The sequence below is a fragment of the Bactrocera dorsalis genome, chromosome 1 (genome assembly GCF_023373825.1).
Source record: "Bactrocera dorsalis isolate Fly_Bdor chromosome 1, ASM2337382v1, whole genome shotgun sequence".
Lineage (NCBI taxonomy): Eukaryota > Metazoa > Arthropoda > Insecta > Diptera > Tephritidae > Bactrocera > Bactrocera dorsalis.
The window spans coordinates 54,513,969-54,533,683 of record NC_064303.1 but is presented as its reverse complement, the minus strand read 5'-3'; the positions used below and the strand labels follow the sequence as shown (position 1 = coordinate 54,533,683).

The window sequence follows — 19,715 nt, the reverse complement described above, 5'->3', positions numbered from 1 at the left end:
ATTTAACGACAATATCGAGAGGCTGGTAGAAATACCACAACTGACGGATGAGTCAGCATATAAAATGAAAAAGTTTTTAGATATAACAAATGAATGCATCAGTATAATAAGGCATAAAGGATCATTAGAGGATGTTTTAGCACAGCTAGTGTTAAGAAAGTTTTCGAAACAATTACTTCGAGAATACGAAAATACCGTTCGTAAACCGAATGATATACAAAAATTGTCAGAAGTAATTTCATTTTTGGAACATCAGTATAGTACTCAGAATTCTATGCAAGAGACACAAAGATATTTATCTCGAGGAGTAAACTCATAACAACAAAACAAATTTTTCAATTCCGCTACCGAAACAAATAAATCATTAGGAAAGACAAGTTTTCGTCAAAGTTGTAAAATTTGCCAAATGCAAGGGCATGACATACTTCGATGCGATAAATTCCAAAAATTAAATGTCGAACGGCGATTAGAAGTAGTGCGCAAAAATCAATTATGTTTTAAATGCTTAGGACAACACACAACGAAAAGTTGTTTCAGGACTTGGAAATGTATGGTATGCGACAAATCACACAATACCTTACTACATGAAGACAAACCAAGTCAAAAAATATCATCAAATATGGTTAAACAGAAAGGAGAAGACACATTTTTAGCAACAGCAATAATAAAAGTGATAACGCCAAAAGGAGAGTTGGAATTAAGAGCCCTTATTGATAGTGGTTCTCAGAAAACTCTAATTTCTGAGGAAGGAGTTCAAATGTTAGGGTTACCGAAAATAAAGGTAACCACCGAAATAAGCGGCGTCTCAGCGGAATGCGTAGAAGTTTCACGGCATAAAGTACGACTCGAAATAAAACCTAGATTTAATAGCAAGTTTCTAGCAGAAACCGAAGCTCTGGTGTTATCTAAACTACATAAAGCACTTCCAATAAAAAAATTTGAAAAGAAGGCGTATATATGGAAGAATAAACGACTAGCGGATCCAAACTTCAACAAACCAAGTCGCATTGATGTAGTAATTGGAGCTGATTTGTATCCAAAAATAATGAAAAAAGGTATAATTAAAGCTGATGGATTACTAGGACAAGCCACAATGCTGGGTTGGATTGTGTCTGGTAATATTGAAAGATCCAAAAGCAATGAAATAGTAGCAGCTATGACAACCTTTAAACTGGATGATTTAGAAAGATTTTGGGAAATGGAAAAGGATGAAGAGGAGCCTACTCCAGAAGATACCATATGTGAACAAAATTTTATTAAAACGACAACACGTGATTCAACAGATGGCAAAAAGGAGAAAAAGCTTGGAGAATCTAGGAAGACAGCAGTCGCACGGTTAATGAGTATGGAAAGGAAATTTGAAACAAGAAAAGATCTAAAAGACGACTACACAGAGTTCATGCGGAAATATCAAAAGATGGGACATATGAAGGAAGTTGAAAAGATGGGTCAAGGTAAATATTACTTGCCCCATCAAGCTGTAATTAAAAAAGAAAGCACCACAACAAAACTAAGAGTAGTCTTTGACGCATCGGCAAAAACTACAAATGGTCACAGTTTGAATGACGTAATGCTAATCGGGCCAAGATTACAGAAAGATATTGTAGATATCATTATAAAGTGGCGTATGTGGCGTTATGTAATGACTGCTGATGTCGAAAAGATGTATCGGCAAATAAAAGTCAGAGAGGAAGATCAGGAATATCAGTATATTCTATGGAGAGAAAATCGTCAAGAGAAAATAAAAGAATTCAAACTTACAACAGTGACATATGGTACAGCAGCAGCACCATTTTTAGCAGTGAGAACGTTACAAGAAATTGGTAACATTTACTGTAAAGATGATAAAAACGTGCATGACATCATTAATAACGATTTTTATATGGACGATCTCATGACAGGCGACCGCCTGTAAATGTAAAGAATTACGAGAGAAATTGGTACAAGCTTTACAGAGTGCAGGATTTCATTTAAGAAAATGGTTATCAAATAGTTCCGGCATAATTGATAATCGTACACGGGAAGATAATCAAATTATTCAAATCGAAGAAACGGATTCAGTAAAAACACTGGGGTTACAATGGGAACCAAAACGTGACCTATTTAAATTTAAAGCAGCAGCTCAACAGGTGGAAAAAATTACAAAACGAACAATACTATCACAATTGGCAAAAATATTTGACCCGCTTGGTTGGCTTGCACCAGTAACAATTGTTGGTAGATGTTTCATGCAAAAACTTTGGTCTACAGGTGGATCTTGGGACGAGTCGTTAAATAAAGAGTTAGAAGAAGAATGGCTGAAATTCGCTAAACAATTAGATATATTAGATAAAATAACTATTCCACGCTGGATCGGTACAAATAATACCACTAGTTTGGAATTGCATGCGTTTGGAGACGCATCTGACAAAGCATATGCAGCAGTAATTTATGCAAAAGTGGGGCAGCAAGTAACACTGTTGCTTGCCAAAAGCAAAGTAAATCCTATTAAAAATAGGAAAACAATACCCAAATTGGAACTTTGCGGTGCACATTTATTGGCTAATATATTAAAAAGAGTCAAGAAGACATTGAACTTACAGTGTAAAATTTATGCATGGAGTGATTCGATGGTTATATTGGCATGGATTCAAAACAAAAACAACAAAGAGAAGTTTGTACGCACCAGGGTAAACGATATAAATGAGATGATTCCAGAAGCTGAATGGAAGTATGTAAAATCAAGTGAAAATCCAGCAGATATTGCATCAAGAGGGACATCACCTGAAAAATTACTACAACACAGCTTATGGTGGCAAGGACCATCATGGCTTCAATTAAATGCAGATCATTGGCCGAAAAAAGTAGAAGAAAAAATAGTTACTACAACCACAATAACGGAAGAGAAAGGCTTTTTCTCAATACTACAAAAATTTTCAGACCTTGGAAAACTAATTAGAGTGATGGCATACGTGATACGATTCACAAATAAACTTCGAAGAAAAACGATAACAACAGATTCTTTAACAGTAGACGAGCTGCAATTGGCAAAGAAGAAAGTAATTAAAATACAACAAAATTTTGATTTTTATGATGAAATACGACAATTAAGAAACGGCAAGGTGTTGAATAGAAAAAACAAATTATCAACATTATATCCTTTCGTTGATGAAGATGGCATTTTAAGAGTAGGAGGAAGACTGCAAAATTCTGAAATCGTTTATAACACTAAACATCCAATCATACTGACAAATTGTGATTTATCAAAGTTAATCATCCAGGAAGCACACAAAACAACATTACATGGTGGCATTAAATTAATGAGAACACTCATCAGAAATGAATACTGGATCATTCGTATAAGGAGTCAACTAAAACAGTATGTGAGAAAGTGTGTACGTTGTGCTCGATATAACCAAGAAGTGATGACACAACTAATGGGAAATTTACCACCATATCGAGTTATACCCAACCATCCATTTAATAATGTCGGAGTGGATTATGCAGGACCGTTTCAAATACGCTGCTCAAAAGGTAGAGGCCAAAAATCATACAAAGGATATATTGCTGTCTTTGTATGCATGACGACAAAAGCAATTCATCTTGAAGCCGTAAGCGATCTATCCACAGAAGCCTTTTTAGCTGCGTTGCGGCGTTTCTTCTCAAGAAGAGGAAAAAGTACCAATATATATTCAGATAATGGTACAAACTTTGTTAGAGCAGCAAAATCCTTGGACAAAGATTTAAAACTAGCTATTAACAATAACAGAGTTATTGCGCCAATAATGGAAAAAGAAGGCATTAAGTGGCACTTTATTCCGCCGGCAAGTCCTCATTTCGGAGGAATCTGGGAAGCTGGTGTTAAATCTATGAAACATCATCTTAAGCGTATCATAGGAGATAACACTCTCACATATGAAGAGTTAACTACACTGTTAACACAAATTGAAGCTGTTTTAAATTCACGCCCACTTTATACAACTGGAGAAGATTATGAAAACGACGGTATACTTACTCCAGGGCATTTCTTAATTGGAAGACCTTTATTGAGTGCGCCAGAACCATCTCAAGAAAGAAATCTTTCGACATTGGATAGATGGAATCTTCTTCAAAAAATGAAATGCCAATTTTGGAAGATCTGGAAAGAGGAATATCTTCATACATTACAACAAAGGTATAAATGGAATGAACAACATCAAAGAAGGACAAATTGTGTTGATAAGAAACGAGACTTCTCATCCAGCTAAATGGCCGATGGGAAAAATTACTGAAAGGCATAAAGGATCTGATGGAATGGTGAGAGTTGTAACCATTAAGACGCAAGATAGCATAGTGAAAAGGCCTATCAATAAAATATGTCCACTTTACTCTGAAGAAGAAGAGAAAAGTGTCGAACGAGAAAAGATAAAACCCTATAGAAGCAGGAGAATAAAAACTATTTCAATAGTAACTTGCATGCTTTTATTGATGCAAACAGCAATAGCAACAATGACTAGTGGAGATATTCAAATCAATGAGATACCAAACAAAAGCGCAATATATCTGGAAAAAACTGGTATAATCGATATAGAGATGTCTACGTGGAATTTAGTGGTGTATTACAACATGGAACCTTATTATAACCAAATAAAAGGAATAGCTGATTACATCGGAAGACTGAAAAAAACAGTGTCATCTCCTCACCAACTTCGAATCAAGCTGTGAAATAATGAATTCAGCACTAGAAAAACGGTTCAAAGCATTAGAGATGGATAATGACCTCTTACTACAACCAAAAAGGACACGTCGAGCACCTTTTGAATTTATAGGAACTATTCATCACATTCTTTTTGGAACGATGGATGCAGATGATCGAAAGGAGTTAGAGAAAGACCTAACTAATTTATTAGACAACGAGAGGAATTTAAAACATTTGATTCAGAAGCAAACGTCTGTCATTGATTCATCGTTGAACATTATGAAGAAATCACAAGAAGAAGTGCGAGAAACTTTCGTAAAGATGAATGGACAATTGAATTTATTCTACTCAAAATTAATAAAAAATCTCAACGCCGAAAGGATGGCATTAATTTATCAAATGATGGTAACACAACTCAGTATGACGTTGACAGAATGTGAAAATATACAATCGTCAATTATCAATCTGTTAATTGACATTAACAATGGACATTTAAATCCACAACTTTTACGACCATCTCAAACAATAACACAATAACACACAAAAAATAATTATAAGTCAAAGATAATATAAAATGTATCTAGGAGTCAAATTTAAATAAATTGTACATATAAATTAAGATTTTAAAATGGTACTGTTTAAATTGATAAAATAGTCTATAGCCTCACGTACTATATCCCTTTAAATCGGGACGCTTCAATTTAGAGGTGGGGGAGTTAATACCACCAGTTCATATTACATGAACATATTGTATTTCTGTTATAAATATGTAACCCATATGGTACTTTCCTAATACTGTCCGCCTTAGGTGGTCCAAAAATGTAACTTATAGATTGTAAGATGAAACCTAGAATGTAAGATTAATATTTGTATCTAGGCTTAAGCAAAATATTGTATTTAAGAAAATGTAATAAAGAAAACGAGGCGGTTGCCCGTAGTTGCCCAAAAACAAACGACATAATTAATTGGCATACATCTTCTATCCTATCGTGTGTATCTGCACATGCTCATATGAGTGTATGTATACGCATGTGCGCGTTAAGAAATAGAAATCATATTTTCATCACTTATCAATATACTTATTACATGTGCGCGCATTGACTTGCATGCTCATACATTCATATATACTTATATGTACATATATTTGCATACATTGCCAAACAAATAATGCACAAGCATACAAACATACATATGCGTACACATATGAATATGTCACCAACAAAAAATTGATCTTCACAAGACAATATGTCAGCCAAATTGGCGAAGAACAAGTGTAGTAAATTTTACAACAAAAACAGGCGCAAATTCCACAAGCGCTGGCGCTTCATTCATAAAAACAGAGGCCGTAACATCTACCCGAGCATGCCTTTGCCAACAAGTCGGCTTTTCGCGACGATGTCGAAAGCTAAAAATCATAAAGTGCACAACTCAAAATAATCGTTTTTTATAACATTTTCCATTATGGCCAGATTGAACGAAATAAGAATTTTTGGGCATTTTAAATTATAACACCCAACATTTATTACGATTGCAAATTATTATACATCGGACTTTTAATATATTGCGAATCTACTTAATTCCTTTTTTATGATTTTATGGTATATTAAATCAACTGACTTTCGATCTTTCAATACTTAATAAGGTGAATTAAGCCTGTTAGTTCTCAATTAATAAGTGTTTTTAATCATTTGTAATATAAAATTATTTCTATTATGCATCAAATTACAAAACGTTTCATGAAATATATTTAAATTTCGCATTTTCTTTGATTTTCATTGTTTTAAATTTTTATTAGCCATCTTGAACGGCGGCAACAAATCTCTCCGTTTTCATATTTTTTTGGTAAGATTTCAGTCTGGCCATCGCTCGTTTCCAATTGCTAAACGTCAAAACCTCCTCAATCCAGTCAACTGTCAAAGTTTAGGTGGTTTTGACGTTTAGCAATTGTTCTCTCACTTCCAGTGAGAGAAGAGTTGGACATCTCTTTATCTCTGGTGCACAACTTTCTGGTGCTTCTCGTAAAAATCTGCGTCGATATGTATTCACGATCATACGTATACATACATACATATTTACGCATGTTTGTAGGCGAAGCTGCTACAGCGGCAAGGGGTGACAATCGAAGGCCATTACTTTACTTATGCCATAGAAATTCTATTGCTACGAATATGGAAATGACAACGAAATAATGCAAATATGCATTTTTCTAAAGGTCATTAATTTTTTTGAAGAAATGAAAGGAATGATTGATCCTGAGATGTATAGTCTTAACTTTTCAACGGCCAACGCAGAGTATTTCAACCAAAAGGAATTTATTCATTAAAATCACCACTCAGAAGTCGTTTTATCCGTTGTAAGCGAACGATTTTCGAAGAAACATCATTTCTAATATGCCACAAGACAAAATTAGTAATGAACTTCTTAAACCTCATGCTGTCAGATAAAACGATATACCTCGTCATCGCGGGTCGATTTCCAAAAATGGAAACGAAGACACACAGAAATGATTCCGTGAAGTATAGTGTTAATTTTCAACGGCCAACGCAGAGTATTTCAACCAAAAGATACGCAAAATAGTTGAGAATTCGCAGAAATGAAAGACAAATGAAAGAAAAAGGAGTATAACTTCAATAATGCACAAGCATACAAACATACATATGCGCACACATGTGAATATGTCACCAACCAAAAATTGAAACATTGTTCTACGAAAACAACAACAGCATAAGCATGGCAACATTTTGTTGTTGGTAGAAAAGCCGAGCTGTGCCGAAAGAAATGAACAAACGATCGCCGATTGTCACCGCTTCGCTTGCTGCTCGGACATCTTCGCAGACAAGGTTGCGTTACATTCATATGGAGCAAGGTTGCGTTAGATTCATATTGAGCAAGGTTGCGCAACCTGAATCTATCGCAACCTTTTCCGGTATCGTATAAGAAGTATAACTTCAAAAAAAGGAGCAAGCTTGACATGAAATTTGGCAAATTTTACCACTTAGCTGGCACGAAATCCACGCTTTCAATTTAAAACAAACTGTTATTATATAATCAAGTTCTAAAGGCAGTTTGGGCCTACGGAGCACAACTAAGGGGTTGCTCAAGTCAAAGCTGTGTTGCCAGCATTCAGCGCTTTCAAAGTAAGGTACCGAGGACTTTAGTTAATGCTCCTTGGTACATTAGATCTGCTGACCTACACCGTGATCTAGGCGTGAATTCAGTGGTAAATGAAATTTCCAAATTAGCAAAATCTCACGAACTGAGGCTTAGACAGCACGTTAATGAGGAAGCCTCCAGACTCATCGAAGCTGCTGGGCGAGTCATCGGGTAGAAACGCAAGAAGCCTTCCGACCTAGTAAGACAACGGTAACAGCAAATGTATTTAGCTTTTAAGTATCTCTCCTAATTATTTTGACCAGAATTGTTGTTAGTGTTTTATTTTTATATAATGTGAAATAATAATAATAAAAGAAACGATTTTCGTGTATTTTAATGTTAATATTAAGGGCTCAGATTTGCTGGGAATTTAGGGTATTTCCAAGGAAATTTCATGATGGTACTGAAAAGAAAAATTAATAGTTCAAAAAACACACCCTAATATAATTTATAAGATGCATGTATGTTTTTATTAGGTGTTTTATTGGATTTTATTTCTTTCATTAAGCATTAGCATACCATTGTCGTAGCAACTACATATTGCTACCAACAGACTGTCATTTTGGTGGTTTGACAGTTCAGTTTTCATTTCTACAAAAACCTTGGAACGGCAACGGGTACGATGTTTCTGTCATATGATCCCAGTGTCGGGTGTTTTTTGTTTTGTTGCATAAATTGCAATTTAGCAAAATGATATTCAAGATAAAAATTATAAGAACATGGAAAATAGTAATTAATTACATACTATGTATGTTGGAATATGTTTAGTTAACATTTTAATGATAACTGTTAGCATATGTAGACAGATATCTTTGCATTTCTTTTAAAATTGAATTAAGTACCATCAAAGTGGTAGATTCACATAATTAAAAAATATTTAGTTCTTTGAACATAAAATAAGAAATAACTATTTTCTAAAAATTAATTTTTTCAGAAAAGCAGATTCTCTACTTTCTATCTTCAGCTCATAACATATTGTCACCCTCATCAAATTTCTACATGGTTCAAAAACTCAAACATGTTCTTCTATAGTTCGAACCTCGTCATAAGATTCCTAAATTATATAAAGTAGCTTTCAAATACTTTACAATTGTTGCTACATCAGTTCCTACCGAACATTTATTTTCGAAAGTTAGTCAGACAGTAAGCAAGCAAAAAAATAGTCTAAAACTTAAATCGTTGAATAAAATTCTATTTTCGCAAAGCGTAGAAAAAGAATATTGGGTATGTTAAAAATATTTTTACATACTTAAACTACTGAATACCATAATTTTTAAATTCTCTAATAAAAACTGTTAAATTTCAAATTTATAAAGTCAAGCTTTCTTTAAAGATATTATTTCATAACTTTAGTAAGTATATTTCACAAACATATACAAATAAACAAATTAAATTTAATTTGCTGTCTTAAGGTTTTTAAGTAAATTTTTTATTACTTTCGGTAAAACTTATACTTTGGATGCATCGATGTTTTTATTCGATGCATCGCATAACATCGATGTTAAGTTTCACACATCTATCGACTAAAACATTCTTGTTTTTATACTCTTGCAACCAGTTGCTACAGCGTATTATAGTCTGGTTCACTTAAGGGTATAATGTATCTCCTAAAACTAAGTGATAGAGACATAGAGGTATATATGTACATATGTAAATATATATTGGGTTGTCAAAAAAGTCTTGCGATATTTTTATTGAATCAATTCGTATGGCACCCATACATCGAGCTTCTTAGTGACTCCAAGCTTCTTCAAATGGTTTATAACGGTTTGATGACTACTATGCCGGTCTCTTTCGACCAATTCAGCGATTTTATCGCAATTTCCGACGACAGGCCTTCCGGAGCGTGGCGCATCTCTACACCAGAACGAAAACGTTGAAACCATCGTTGTGCGGTGGAAATGGAAACTGTATCAGGTCCATAAACTGCAAAAATTTTATTGGCGGCTTGATATGCATTTTTGCCTTGATCGTAGTAGTACTGTGAAATATGCCGTATTTTCTCTTTATTTTGCTCCATGTTTGCGACGCTATAACTCACGAACGACTTAAAAGAAACACGTGTTAGCGCGTGAAATGAGATTTCCAAAAAGGTATAGCATGACCCGATGCGACGAGTAAAACTAGAACTACGCGCTTTCAGCGCAAGAAAAGTGTAAAACTGTGTATCTTTTTGCTTAAAATAGATAAATTTGAGCGAAAACTCGGTCGTGTCCTTATACGCATAACTAATGTCAGGATTTTCGAACATCTGGCTGACTTTACTCTATATTTGTATGATTGGTTTTACACTTTAAAGTATTTACTTGGCTTTGATTCTTGCAAGTTGCAAGAGTATTAAATGTTCGGTTGCACCCGAACTTAGCGTATCCTTTTTAATCGACATTCAGACCTGGTAGTCAGTGCGCAGTGACAGAGAAAATCGCGCATCACAAATAAAGTTGATGCTATTTGACATTTGTACATACATATACATATGTATATTTGCAACGATGTATTTGCGGGTTTCGAAATATAAAAAAATATTTATAGCTCTACGGAAGCGGAGTGTTCTTTATTCAAACTTGTTTTTCTAAACACTAAAAACTAAAGACGAAGCGAGCATATGTGCTGCCTTTAATTATAGTAACTAGTACGTCTAGTTACTAATAGTTGTTAATTTGTTTAGATATACGCTCGCAAAATGAAACATTTTACTGCAAATAAACTTTGCAGTGAAATTGTTCTATAACAGTCTCGACCAGCTCCTACTATTTTTAGTCTTCGTTTTTTCACACCTACAGTTGAGCGATCGTTTTTTCACACCAGGGATGGGCACCATCACAATCAAACAAGCATCACAAAATGAGATTGTGTTAGTGCGCTTACTGTGGGACCAAGCGTACCAGCAACCAAAAATAATCACTCTGCTTGCAGATGTCGAACGAGCAGGTCTATGTCGCACGAAGCCGCAATGCTACGAATACGTATGTATATACATATGCACATTTTTAAGAATATGTGCATAAACCATTGAATATAAAATATAATTATTTTTCATTTCAAGCAAGAATAAAATTTAAGTTATTAGTTAATTATAAATTAGTAATCTAATTCATTTAAAAACTTAAAAATAAATTAAATTTGTGTATGAAAAGAAAATATAAATCTATATTTGAATTCATCGAATATTTTAAATATATAACGAAACTTCAATAAAGTTAAAGCTATTAGAAAATGAAAGCTATTATAATATGAAATATTATGAATACACATTTCAAGAGGTCAGTTAATTTCAAACAATTATCCGAGTGTCAAAAAAAAAAAAGAGTTCATTCTGTAATAAATTTATGAAGGTTATTTATTTCTTTGTGAAAGATTATAAAATGTCTTTTTAAATTTTGCTTAAATACAAAATTTAAAACTTTTTGACATAACAAGCACTGCGGCTTCCCAGAATTATTCAAAAGAAAAAAAAATTCAAATTCCCACTCTGTCTGAAACGTTTTTTGGTCTTCCATGTTTATACTCGCATATGTGTTCATTTATATACGGCATACAACTCGTGCGCATCAACCTGCTCAGTTCAACTTCTGATTGCAGACTGATTTTAACATCGCTTTGTTCCATCGTAAGTGCTCGTTTTACGCTCTTCGCTTGTGCGTGTTAGAGACAATCGGTGTGTGTACGTATACGATAGCTTACGCTCTTTTAGCACCTGCTAAGACTTTGACCATGCCTGTTTCACACCGACATGCCCGAAGCTTCGCAGCAAATTAGACACTCGCTACGGCAAAATTTGTTCTTGCACTGAGCAAAAAAATGGATCAATTTTTTATGTATGAAAATAATAATAATATTGCGCAATGTATGTTGTGCAAGAGTACTTTTAAGAGTAAGCGTCTTTTCAATTTAGAAAAGCATTTTTTAAATTCTCATAAAGATATTTCTAATCTTGAAATTTCCGAAAGAGAAAACAAATTAGCGAATTTAAAAAAAATGAACATTTACAAAGCAGTTGATACCGAAGAAAAGGGTAAACAAAAAAAAGGTGGCCTTTATAGTTGCTCTTTATTTTCGGTGTAGCTGCTTTGTTTACTTTTTGTTTCGCTGCTTGCTTCGCTTCTTGTTCTTCTTAACTAACATTTGTATAATTTTGTGCGTGTGGTAGTTTGGTCGACACTGTTCTATAACGTTAAAATATACAACACTTAATTTTGTAATGTTGTTTGACGTTGCATACCGACGATGTAAAAATGTTGCAGTGATATCGTATACTCGTATATACTTTGGAGTATAACGTTTTCGATGTTAAGAGACTTTAACGCAAAATTAATAGAATTGTATTTTAACATTACTAATTTTAGTTATCATGCTTTAAAAAAAAAAGAGTTAAAACCTCTGATTTTGGTTAATGTTATAAAACAAAATATTCAGATATTAATGACTGAACTTAATCGGAGAAGGTTTTCTAAGTTTTTAGAAAAAATGTTAGGGTTGGGTCTTTAAAAATTTATTTAATTGCTAAATTTTTAGATTTAGTTGGTATTGCTTCAAACTGTTTTCACAATGATCTTTCCTATCAGAGTACCATACAGTTCGAAAATAACAACTGAAATCGTAGACAGTTTACCTACATCATTCTCTACTCAGTATAACTTTGCAAAAGTTTATACTTTAATCCATTTATAAGAATCTGTAATACTGGTTTGATAACAATTTAATCGGTAAAAATAAGAAGTGAAGTGATTAAATTATCAACCCTTTTCTCGTGCCCTCACTATTGTCGGTTTTTTGTGAGTTTTGAGGTTTACCGTATGCCGCTCACAATTACCTCACGAATTTATGATGTCTGAAAGCAAACCTCACAATGCAAAATCGGTTGCGTTTGTTTTATTAATTTCGATATAATTGAAAAATTAGCAATTATTTTATTTAAACAGAAAGGAGGAAGTATTTTAAAGGTGTTATCTATTATAAATATAAGTATTTGCCTATTACAGGGATGGGCACATTTTTAGCCCGCAAAGTGCGCACGGGGGCTAGATGAGGGGAATATCAGTTTACGGAGAGAAGGGCATATCAAGTTGCGAAAAAAATCAATTACATTCTTCCGTAACTTAATGCTCATCGCAGAGTGGTTGCGGCAATACTGACATTGTACACAAATTAAAGAGCGGAAAATTACTTCATATCGGAATTGTACAGTTGTGTGAACAAAAAGAGGTAAACATAATTTGCAGGGTTTAGAGTTTCGCATTAAAATTTGTTTTTATTTACCTTTGCATGGTGAGAAATTCTAATCACTGTTAGGAAAAAATATATAAGTTATACTTGTATCTAAAAACAATTTTATTTAATAAGAAAACAGCGCATTTTAAAACGTCACAACACCTATAGTTGTCACACCACTGTACATGTGATAGATCAGTTAATGGTGGTGATGCCAGTTGTAAAAATTCATTTTAGTTACAATTGGGCAAACTTTTCTCAAGTTGTGGGCTTTTATACGTACATATCTGCATATATCAAAAAGAAAAGATACTTGTGACCATTATATTTATATATTGTGTTTAAACATATTGCAGTTCCATTTGATGAAAATGCTTATATAAATATATGATTTGTGATATTCTCAGTTTGGTTGTTTTATCAAAATATTCAAAGAATTGAGGTTTTTTTCTACAATTGTTTTGTTAAATTTTAAAAATCTAAGTTGCCTCTGGAAATGTATTAAAATAATAATATGCGCTATAGAAAGGGAGCACATATTTTCAAAAATATAAGAAATCATCAAATAAAAATATATTTGCGCGGTATGGCATTATTGATTGAGAGTCGCTAAGCACACAAATAGAATACAAACGCTAATGGCAGAAACATCTTCTCACCTCGCCACGAGCGGCAAGCGTTTTGTTCTCGTTTTCATTCGAACAATGTTGCCATTACTCAATACCAGGGATGGGCAAAGTCATAGCAGGTACTAAAAGAGCGTAAGTGATCGTATACGTATACACACGGATTGTCACTAACACGCACAAACGAAGAGCGTAAAACGAGCACATACGAGGGGACGAACTTTGTCACAAAGCGATAGTGAAATCAGTCTGCAATCAAAAGCAAGGTAGAGGAGGAGTAAGGTCACTATCAGCTGATGTTATGTAAACAAAGGCACAGCTGAGAGGTGCCACTGTAGAAACGCCAAGTGTAGTCCGGGGTTGAGTTTCTATTTGAATCCAAGATGGCCGACTTTTAACCGGAAAATGGTTGCATTGTGTTATTTTCTTAAAATTTATGGAAAAGTTGTCCCAAAAATATTGGTTATGTGTAAAAGTTTAATATATTTTCAAAAGAAAATCGTTTTATTTTAATATGTATTCTTAAAGATGAGAACAATATGAGCAAATACATGAAAAATTAAGTTTTTTATTTATGCCTCTTTTTAACTGTGGTAAGTCAATAAATGCTCACCACAGAAAAATGTTACGAACAAATAAGCAACCATGCCGAATAGTGGGGTCTAGATTATGCTCATTCACAGCCATATTTACATTTTTGCTATCGTAACGAAGGTTTTTGCAAAGACAAATTGTTTTAGTTTATTTCATGGTTAAATCCTTTGCGATGGTTTATTTAGTTATTTGAATCTATAAAAAGTGTTTACAATTTTCATGGGACGATAAACAACAGATCGGCTGCGATTTTATTCCAATAAATGTACGAAATAACCAAACATGGCCACGTTAATATTGCTGCGTAATGGGTCTGGTGCTGTTACAATTTTATGATTTAAGAGATGAAAAAGCGATACGCGATGCTGTGAAGTACTCAAATGTAGTTATCAAATTAGTTGGTCGTGAATTCGAGACAAAATTTTAAATTCAATGGCGTTCTCGTGTAAGATGCTCATCGCATTGCTAGGTAAGCTAAAATTAAACTTTATATCAAAAGATTTACCATGTATTTTTTAAATTCTTTATAGAATCAGCAAAGGAGCTGGTGTAGAACGCTAGTCCCAAACCAATGAGCTTTGTGCTTGAGGGTGGAAGCAACTTTTTGAAGAGCAAATACTACGGTGAGCACATTCGGATGTTGCATAACCTATTGTAAATTGCGCTTAGAATCCCGGTACTGCTGGTCAGGTTTATCAGGCTGTTGGGTAGGTTTTGAGCAAAATTGAATTTACATACTTTCTAATAGCTAAACACCTACCTTGCAGACCAAAGCGTTACCAGTTGAGCGAATTAATTGACTGGTTTCATCGTGTTATGCGTAAAGTTGAAAAATGGTGGGGATACCGTCATTAAGACATGTGTTGTGATCCTACCTTCTTATTGAAAGCCAAGTTCACGAATGTATTACCGATGTCGTTCCCTCCAACATACCGTGGTTGTAGAATTTTGGCGTACAATCCATGGAAGAGCAAGTACCATGAGAATTATGACCATATCGTGCTGCGCAATATCATGATGCCGAATTGGGGAGTGGGGGGAACCAGCTCCACCAAAACCGATAGAACATCGGGATGAACTACGCAAATAATAAACAACACCCATCAAATGAAAGTTGGCAGCGTTGGTGACTAAAGCTTAGTACGCAGCTCTCAAGAAACGTAAAAACTTCATATAAAAAAACGCTTAAGAAACGGTCCAGAAACGTTCCTGCGATAAAGTTACTTGTGCTAGTACGCAGCTCTTAAGAAAGCTAGTACTAATTTTTAATACTTTTTTTCAATAAAATGTGAATATGGCAAACCTGGTTTTGCGAAGAAACATCAAATCAACAATTGTTTCTTGCAGGAAATTCGAAATAATCGTCAAATTCATTCTAAATTAGTTGAAATCATTATTATAAAGTATGTTCCATTTTGAAATGTTGCATAAAACCAACCAATCATCAAAAACATTCCTTAAATCTCAATGAAAATATTTGTGTTACCATACACATACATACATACGCACAAAGTTTGTTTACTTTGTTTATTCTATCTTGCTCTTCTAATGTGGATCATGCACAATGCGTAACCAGCTGTCAAAATTACTTGAGAAATAATGTATTTTTGTTCTTGAGCAATTACTTGAGAGCTGCGTACCAACCTTAAGCAGCGATTTGAAAAAGAAACATTTGCATCTACGCGAATTACAATTCGTCTTTACATCTAGTGAATTATGGTCGATTATGAATGGTGTGGAAGTTGATATTTAAACTTTAAAAAACAAATAAATATAATTTGGCTAATATTGATATTTAAACTTTAAAAAACAAATAAATGTAATTTGGCTATATATATATAATAGTGTTGCGTGAGCTAATTTAAACTACTTTTTACTACTATATAGATATTGCAAATTCAAAAAATAATTTCTTTAAGAACCCTTTTTATTTAAAAACTTAGCTTAGAACTAAAAAATAGTGTGGTAAATCTGTTAGGATAATCAAACACTCCATTTGGGAATGAGTAGGATTCCTGATCGCCGGCGTATAGCTAAATTCTGACGTGTACGTAGTTTGTGATTACAAAAATTTATAATTAAAATATAGAAAACATGGCTATTATAATTATCTCTTGATTTATCTTACAATAAAAAAATGTGTTTTACTGTTCAGACGAATTGTTATGGTACGTAATATCAAATTTTTCACAATAGTTATCTCTTATGGTCCACTCATTATCAAATATAATTTCCATTTTGTCCATGAATAAGTTAACTGAAACGCTTAAAAATGTACCTATAGCATATTTATCTATATCATGAAGGTATAATTAATTTTTGTTATGACAGCTAAAATCTTTACTCTATAACAAAAATTGAAAATAGTATTTATAAATGTACAAATATAGTACTATAAATTTATAATTTAATATTATAGCATTTTTGCTTTCTGCAACCCGTTTTAACCTCTCGCCACCCTTATTCACCAGAGGTGGCCATGATGTTGTTATTGTGAAAGTACACTTGAGGGGTAGCTTAAGGACTGTGAATGGCTCTTTTTCTATGGTGAATGGGACTTTCCCTACTCCTCTATACCATGATCAAAAGTCAAGCTGAATAGACTTGTACGCATTACTTTATGATTTATGAATGTACGTATCTGCGAGTACTCGTATTGGATACATAAATATGGCAAAGTTAATATCGTTCAAAGCTGTGTGAATGAAAGTATCATATTTTGATTTAGATTATAATGACGTCGTCAATTATATTATATTATAGTGAAGAATGAATTAATTTTTGGTTAAAATTTTAGGATTAATATTTTTTCGGTAATTGAAGTATTCTATCCAAGTTAAATATGAATTATTCATTATAAAATATTATTATTTTATATTACAAAATTACGTCGTACATACAAGTATGTACATTCGTATGTAGCATGCGCTACTTCGTGCAGCATAAACCTACTTATTCGACTTCTGCAAGCAGACTGCAGGAATAAAGGGATGCCCAACTTATTCCAGTGTGAGAGCGCTTCAAAATTAGTTTTTTTTTCCATTTTCCATTATGGCCACACTGAACAAAATGATAATTTTTTTGCATTTAAATTAAAACACCCAACATTTAGTTCGAATAAAAATTACTATATAGTGGACTTTTAATACATGGCGAATCTACTTAATTCTTTTTTATGTATGGTATATTAAAACAACTGACTTTCGATCTTTCAATACTTAATAAAGGTTTTAAGCCTGTTAGTTCTCAGTTAATAAATGTTTTTAATCAATTGTAATGAAAATAATACTATTATGCATCATATTACAAAACGTTTCATCAAATATATTTAAATTTCGCATTTCCTTTGATTTTCATTGTTTTAAATTTTATTAGCGATTTTGTAAGGCGGCAACAAATTCCTCCGTTCACATATATTTTTGGTATAATTTCAATCTGGCCGTTCGTCATTCCAATTGCTAAACGTCAAAACCTACTGAACTCGATTAGCTGTCAAAGTTCAGTAGGTTTTGACGTTTAGCAATTGCTCGCTCACTTCCAGTGAGAGGAGAGTTGGACATCTCTTTATCTCTGCAGCAGACTGATTATTTCTGATCGTTGATTCCAGAGATAAAGAGATCCCCAACTCTCCTGTCACTGGAAATGTGAGAGCCGCTCACCTACCGAACTTTGACAGTTGACTGGATTGGGTAGGTGTTGACGTTTGGCAATTGGAATGACTGGAACGGCCAGATTGAAATTATACCAAAAATATATGTGAACGGAGGAATTTGTTGCCGCCGTTCAAAATCGCTAATAAAAATTTAAAACAATGAAAATCAAAGGAAATGCGAAATTTAAATATATTTCATGAAACGTTTTGTAATTTGATGCATAATAGAATTAATTTTCATTACAATTGATTAAAAACATTTATTAACTGAGAACTAACAGGCTTAATTCACCTTATTAAGTATTGAAAGATCGAAAGTCAGTTGTTTTAATATACCATAAAATCATAAAAAAGGAATTAAGTAGTTTCGCCATATATTAAAAGTCCAATATATAATAATTTGCAATCGTAATAAATGTTGGGTATTTTAATTTAAAATGCCCAAAAATTTTTATTTTGTTCAATCTGGCCATAATGGAAAATGTTATAAAAAACGCTTATTTTGAGGCGCTCTCACACTGGAATAAGTTGGGCATCCCATTATCCCTGGTTGATTCGCTTTGTCATACAGTAAATGCACTAACACAATGTCATTTTATGAGCGCCGTTTGGTTTTGGTCGTGCCCATCCCTGCTCAATGTGCATACATATGTAGTTTTGTACACATCTAAGTTTTCAATTATAATTTTTCATAATAAAAAATATCAAAACTGAAATCAAACTATTAAAACTAGTTTATATATATGTAAATAATAGCATTAGATTTTGAATTTGAGTTATTTTAAGAAAATTTCAAATATAATGAAAACAATTTTTATAATTACTACAGTATATCGAGCCTGGCAACCCTGCGGTGTGAGAGAACAATCAGCTGAGTCGTTGGAAATTCTTCTAGGCTAGTTAGTGAACAACGCAGAATCGTCAGCTGGCACGACCTATCTTATGGGCGCGCAATGTAACTGAACAGTGAAAAACGCTACTCCCTTCTCTCTGACGTGACGATGACGTGAGAATCTGCGACATTTGGATTTTTGCCGTCGCAAACGTCTCAGCTGATTGCTCTCTCACAACGCAGGGTTGCCAATATCGATATACTGCAGTAATTATCAACTTTTATAATTCAATCTGTTCAATATGTTTGAAATTTTCTTAAAATAACTCAAAATCAGAGTCGAATGCTATTATTTATAAATATATAAACTATTTTTAATAGTTTGTTTTTAGTTTTGATATTTTATATTGTAAAAAATTGTAATTGAAAACAAAGATGTGCTCAAAACTATATATGCGTATTGGGCAATGGCAACATTGTTCAAATGAAAACAAAGCAAAGATGGCTGATTTCTGCGTTTTTACCACGTTTTTGACTGTGCACACATTTTGACGATAAGGAAGGAAAAGGAAGGAAGGGAGTAGCGTTTTTGACTGGCTAGCCTTTTCGATTGGCGGGTAGTAGAAGGGTTGTTGGGTAATTATTTACATTGCGCTCTCATAAGACTCATTTGGTCATATGCAGGGATGGGCACCATCACAATCAAACAAGCATCACAAAATGAGATTGTGTTAGTGCGCTTACTGTGGGACCAAGCGTACCAGCAACCAAAAATAATCAGTCTGCTTGCAGATGTCGAACGAGCAGGTCTATGTCGCACGAAGCCGCAATGCTACGAATACGTATGTATATACATATGCACATTTTTAAGAATATGTGCATAAACCATTGAATATAAAATATAATTATTTTTCATTTCAAGCAAGAATAAAATTTAAGTTATTAGTTAATTATAAATTAGTAATCTAATTCATTTAAAAACTTAAAAAT

The 19,715-nt window shown here is 33.4% G+C and overlaps 2 protein-coding genes and 2 pseudogenes across 9 annotated transcripts in view; 2 read left to right on the top strand and 2 right to left on the bottom strand.

Moving 5' to 3' along the window:
- The window catches only part of LOC105233578 (FERM domain-containing protein 5), a 753,696-nt gene that overhangs the window by 120,553 nt on the left and 613,428 nt on the right, over positions 1 to 19,715 (bottom strand). The gene's annotated exons all lie outside the window — the stretch shown is intronic.
- Positions 1 to 19,715, top strand: part of LOC109579258 (uncharacterized) — a 464,513-nt gene that overhangs the window by 327,113 nt on the left and 117,685 nt on the right. The window lies entirely within an intron of this gene.
- Positions 6,985 to 7,183, bottom strand: LOC125775897 (small nucleolar RNA U3; annotated as a pseudogene).
- LOC125775521 (NADH dehydrogenase [ubiquinone] 1 alpha subcomplex subunit 9, mitochondrial-like) lies at positions 13,446 to 17,003 on the top strand (annotated as a pseudogene).